At 47.4% G+C, this 6,000-nt stretch overlaps 1 pseudogene; it reads left to right on the forward strand.

Annotated features, from left to right (window-relative positions):
• Positions 1 to 1,127: 1,127 nt before the first annotated feature.
• LOC136654652 (5S ribosomal RNA) lies at positions 1,128 to 1,247 on the forward strand (annotated as a pseudogene).
• Positions 1,248 to 6,000: the final 4,753 nt, after the last annotated feature.

Here is a 6,000-nt window from a genome sequence, read left to right on the forward strand (position 1 = left end):
TATAAATCCTTCAACTGCTTGGGCTGTATGTATCTTATAGGCTGCGCACCTTCCCTGACTCCTGTCCTAATCTCCATGGTGAGATAAGAAACTTCTTGGTAAAACATACAGAGAGGTGCTCTCAGTGGCTGTGTAGCTGCCCCAGTGCAGGCCAGAGGCATTTCCCAGCAATGCTATCTGCTGGAGATGCTGGGAATTGTAACAGAGCTGGGTTTCTCCCCATATTCCTGTTGAGACCACACACACACACACACACACACACACACACACACACACACACAGTCCACAAGACCACCTTGGCTGTTGTCCTTTCTGTGTTGTGGTCCCAACCATTCCAGCAGGGCTGATCCAAGACTCCTTATCACCTGAGGGGGTGTGCCAAACGCGCCCCTCCTGTCCTTATGTCCTCCTCTCCTCTACACTTCCTCTTCTGCTCTGCCCCCCTTTTCAATTCAGGGAGTGGGAGAGGGAGGAGTAGTAGCCAAGGCTAAGGTGGGTATGGAGGTGGCTGTCCCCATAAGAACATAAGAACAGCCCCACTGGATCAGGCCATAGGCCCATCTAGTCCAGCTTCCTGTATCTCACAGCGGCCCACCAAATACCCCAGGGAGCACACCAGATAACAAGAGACCTCATCCTGGTGCCCTCCCTTGCATCTGGCATTCTGACATAACCCATTTCTAAAATCAAGAGGTTGCGCATACACATCATGGCTTGTACCCCATAATGGCTTGTACCCCATAATTGTCCTCCCCACCCATGCAATCTGCTGCCTGAGATGACTGCTTCAGTGGGCCGGCTCTTAATCCCAGCAGATATCATGGGCGATGCAGCTTGTCTACTGGTGCAACAGTAGACAAGCAGGATACAAGATTTAGAGTACAATACAAGGGAATCCTTCTGTGAAGATCTTTAGCTAAGGGTAGGCTCATGTTGGAGCCCTCCCGTTTCAAACTGTTGCATCTTTTTGGAAAATATTGTAAACCTTAGGGTTGTATGTTACATTATGGGATTTTTGCCTTGTTCTACCCCGCCCTGCTCTTTCATGTCCCTCTAGAACTTTGTCAGGGGATTTGAGTTGGGTCTATACAGGTGGCAGAATGAGGTGGTAAACAGATTGTATCACTTCATACTGCAACTGTTACCCTGCACATGCCCAATCTTGTCTGATCTTGGAAGCTAAGCAGGGTCAGGCCTGGTTAGTACTTGGATGGGAGACTGCCTGGGAATACTGGGTGCTGTAGGCTTATACCATAGTCTTTCGAGACTGAAGGTTGCCAACCATTTGAGTTGGGTCTATACAGGTGGCAGAATGAGGTGGTAAACAGATTGTACCACTTCATAGTGCTGGGGGGTGGGGTGGGGTTGGGGCTACCTTTATTTTTTTGTTTTGCTCTTCCACATACCAAACTTCCTGCAGGTAAAAAACCTACCACAGCAGCAAAAGCTCTTCCTTCTCAGTCCGTTCCCTGCCGTACTAGTTTTCTGATTGCAGACTAGTATTTTTCCCCTTTATGGGAGCATTCAAAAATGTGACTGCCTACCTGCAGCCTCAAATTATCACTGCAAAGAATCACTAGGTTGGCTTGGAGATTGGGACCTGAGCTGCCATTTAGAGTTACTAACCCCCAACACTAACCTTATACTCCCTGACTGTTCCCTACGCCAGTCTTGCCTAGTCCCATTACCATTCCGCAAGCCTTTTCTTAGGAGTCCCTATCACTCACTTTTCCAATCCCAGTTCCTCCTTGTTTTTCTGTTCCTGCTTTATTCAATTTGATAATCTTCTGGGAACTGGCTTGGATTGGCAGTCTGACTTTGAACTGTTCTCTATTGCCTCAGCCTTCACTTAAATGCCTTGGCTCCAACTCACAGAGAGGATGTGAAGCCCTTATAGTGTACAATATATCTGCATGTGGTCCTTCATACACTATTCCATTGTTGGATGTGAGCATTGCCTCCCCAAGCACCAACACTTCACAGCAGATTCACTTGTAGGAACTTTGCATATGTGGATTTTCAACTCTGGTGTCATTCCACGCAGATAATATTAAGAAGAAGAAAAAAGCTACTGTATTGATCAGTAAACCCATATGGCCATTATAGGTACAGTAGTAGGATTCTGTGGATTACACTTGAGCCTGTGAGACCTGAGTCTGTCTCAGTCTTCTAATCACTGTGGTGTTTCGGGCAAGTCAAATGTGTCCACACAGCAGATTGTGTGATACACCTGTTCCCGGCCCACCATTTCAGACTGCAGATGGAGGAATTAATTCAAAAGTGTAATTCACTATGAAAAAGTATCAGATAGCTAGCCTTCTCCCTGATACATTAGCTGTCTTTGTGTGAGGATTTTTTTTTTTTAAATGGGAGTATTCAAACCTCTGTTTTCATTGTGAAACGGTATGGCTCAGAAGCATTTATTGCACACAATTGGCTATTGTTGTTGCCTGGGTCTCCATTCCTGATCTGTAAAATGGGAGTAATAACAGCCTGTATGGATAGTTTGTTGCAAGGCTGAATGCAACACCTTTGCAAATGTCAACAGAAGTTTTATATCAACAAGAGGCTGACAGCCTGATCCTATCCCCACTTACCTGGGAGTAAGCCCCATTGACTCTAATGGGACTTACTTCTGAGCAGGCAGGCATAGGGTTGGGCTGTGAGTTTGGTAGGAAGAACAGCTCAAACAAGATTGTCTGATGGAGAAGAGACATTTGCCGTCCCAGGCAGCTTTGGGATTCTTTATCAGCCCACCCACTTAGCATCTCCTTGGAGAGACCAGGCCATCAGTGCTCCTAGTTGCAGTGTAATTGCCCTTCCACAGCAGGCAGCACGGAGAGAAATAATTCACAGCCTCAACGGCTTTTTAATAAGTCTACGTTTCAAGTCAATTTCCATTTTGCCTTTTAATTAAAATTACCATTTTTCCTAACAACAAGCTTTAAAAAAAGCCCTGAAAAACAAACAAACACCCAACAAACACTCTTCTCTTAATCTTATTTCTGAGGGTACTTCAGAACAGGCACATCTGCATTCTGAACTTAAGTTGTGCAAAGACATTGTGAGTGCAATCCACACTGCGTGCTTGGCCAGCGCAGGTCCCCTATGCCAGGAGTGTTGTAAATGTGCCATAAGGCATGTTTGCATCTCCTTGAGAGCTGGCTTGGCCGGCACAAGGGCATGCGCTGGCCTGCTAATCTTGAATCTGGACCTGGAAGGAGTAAGTTCATGCCAACCAAGGCAGGTCAGTGTTGGGGTGGGAGAGGGTGGTGGGAGGGTGGAATGCAGGTAAGTAGGAGGTATTCTTGGGTAAGGGAGGGCAGACCAGGAGGCGGATCAGGCCCAGGAGGGGGGTGGAATCTGACATGGCAGTGCAGGCCAAATCCTAAACTGGGCCCTGAAGCCTCATACAGGCTGCTTGGATTTGCGTCAGTGAAATCACTTACTCTGTTAAACCCCAGCCTGCCCTTTGGGGCTACTTGGATTTGCACCAGATATTTAGCTAGCACAAATCTGAGCAGCCCATGTAAGGTTGCTTAGACTAGGCTAGGGATGGGGATTAGAATTTGGCCTCTGCTGCTGCAGCTGATCCCGCCTCCCTCCTGGGCCTGATCTACCTGCCCTCCCTCTGCCCCCAAACACCCCTCACCCCTCACCCCTGGAACACCCTCCTTCCACCCTCTCCCACCCCCTATGCCGCCCGGCACAAACTTACCTCATCAGATCAGTGCAGGGTCTGGATCTGGCCCTCCTAGGCTGGCATGGGCATCTGCACCAGCCCAGCCAACCCACAAGTTGGTGCAAACATGAACATAAGAACATAAGAACATAAGAACAGCCCCACTGGATCAGGCCATAGGCCCATCTAGTCCAGCTTCCTGTATCTCACAGCGGCCCACCAAATGCCCCAGGGAGCACACCAGATAACAAGAGACCTCGTCCTGGTGCTCTCCCCTACATCTGGCATTCTGACTTAACCCATTCCTAAAATCAGGAGGTTGCGCATACACATCATGGCTTGTACCCCATAATGGATTTTTCCTCCAGAAACTTGTCCAATCCCCTTTTAAAGGCGTCTAGGCTAGACGCCAGCACCACATCCTGTGGCAAGGAGTTCCACAGACTGACCACGCGCTGAGTAAAGAAATATTTTCTTTTGTCTGTCCTAACCCGCCCAACACTCAATTTTAGTGGATGTCCCCTGGTTCTGGTATTATGTGAGAGTGTAAAGAGCATCTCCCTATCCACTCTGTCCATCCCCTGCATAATTTTGTATGTCTCAATCATGTCCCCCCTCAAGCGTCTCTTTTCTAGGCTGAAGAGGCCCAAACGCCGTAGCCTTTCCTCATAAGGAAGGTGCCCCAGCCCCGTAATCAGCTTAGTCGCTCTCTTTTGCACCTTTTCCATTTCCACTATGTCTTTTTTGAGATGCGGTGACCAGAACTGGACACAATACTCCAGGTGTGGCCTTACCATCGATTTGTACAACGGCATTATAATATTAGCCGTTTTGTTCTCAATACCCTTCCTAATGATCCCAAGCATAGAATTGGCCTTCTTCACTGCCGCCGCACATTGGGTCGACACTTTCATCGACCTGTCCACCACCACCCCAAGATCTCTCTCCTGATCTGTCACAGACAGCTCAGAACCCATCAGCCTATATCTAAAGTTTTGATTTTTTGCCCCAATGTGCATGACTTTACACTTACTGACATTGAAGCGCATCTGCCATTTTGCTGCCCATTCTGCCAGTCTGGAGAGATCCTTCTGGAGCTCCTCACAATCACTTCTGGTCTTTACCACTCGGAAAAGTTTGGTGTCGTCTGCAAACTTAGCCACTTCACTGCTCAACCCTGTCTCCAGGTCATTTATGAAGAGGTTGAAAAGCACCGGTCCCAGGACAGATCCTTGGGGCACACCGCTTTTCACCTCTCTCCATTGTGAAAATTGCCCATTGACACCCACTCTCTGCTTCCTGGCCTCCAACCAGTTCTCAATCCACGAGAGGACCTGTCCTCTAATTCCCTGACTGTGGAGTTTTTTCAGTAGCCTTTGGTGAGGGACCGTGTCAAATGCCTTCTGAAAGTCCAGATATATAATGTCCACGGGTTCTCCCGCATCCACATGCCTGTTGACCTTTTCAAAGAATTCTATAAGGTTCGTGAGGCAAGACTTACCCTTACAGAAGCCATGCTGACTCTCCCTCAGCAAGGCCTGTTCGTCTATGTGTTTTGAGATCCTATCTTTGATGAGGCATTCCACCATCTTACCCGGTATGGATGTTAGGCTGACCGGCCTATAGTTTCCCGGGTCCCCCCTCTTTCCCTTTTTAAAAATGCTGGTTCAGAGTGCTCTTTGAATTGTGCCGTTAAATTAACTGTTTAAAAAAGGCAGAGTGAATGCTCAGGTTTATCTTTCAAGTCGTAGAAAGGGACAAGGTCTGAATCTGGATGCTGGGGATTTTTTTTTTCCTTTTGTAAGTATTAATTGCAAATGTAATTCATGCATCTCTACCATTGTTCTAATTTTATAGTATAATAATATAACACTATCATCGTGTCCTGCTCTAACAATGTACATATCTCTTGCCATCTCTTGTGTTATCAAATACATCAGTTAGTCACGCGTCACATGATAAAAGTTACGTTTTGTTAGAGATGGTCCATGAATATAATTCCACACTTGCCCAAGTGGTGTAACGTTCTAGAGATGGTGAGCGCAACCTCACTGTTTCTTCCAAACATGCTGAGTTCTGAACATGTTATCTCAGCCTGTTTAAGCCATTTCTGCCCAAAGTTGCATATACGCAACAGGAATCAAATGTGTACACCTGTGGGCTGGGCAGAAATGGGTTAAAGAAGTGGCCAGGAGGGGAAGGGGGGACCTCCACCTTATTCTCACCCATCCACTTCTTCAGACGGGAAGGCTAGGTGGAGCATCCTAGCAGCGAACTCCACTTTCACCATGCTCTGCCCAGTCTTTTCGTTTGGAGAT

Source organism: Tiliqua scincoides, chromosome 5, assembly GCF_035046505.1.
Source record: "Tiliqua scincoides isolate rTilSci1 chromosome 5, rTilSci1.hap2, whole genome shotgun sequence".
In the NCBI taxonomy this organism is placed as follows: domain Eukaryota; kingdom Metazoa; phylum Chordata; class Lepidosauria; order Squamata; family Scincidae; genus Tiliqua; species Tiliqua scincoides.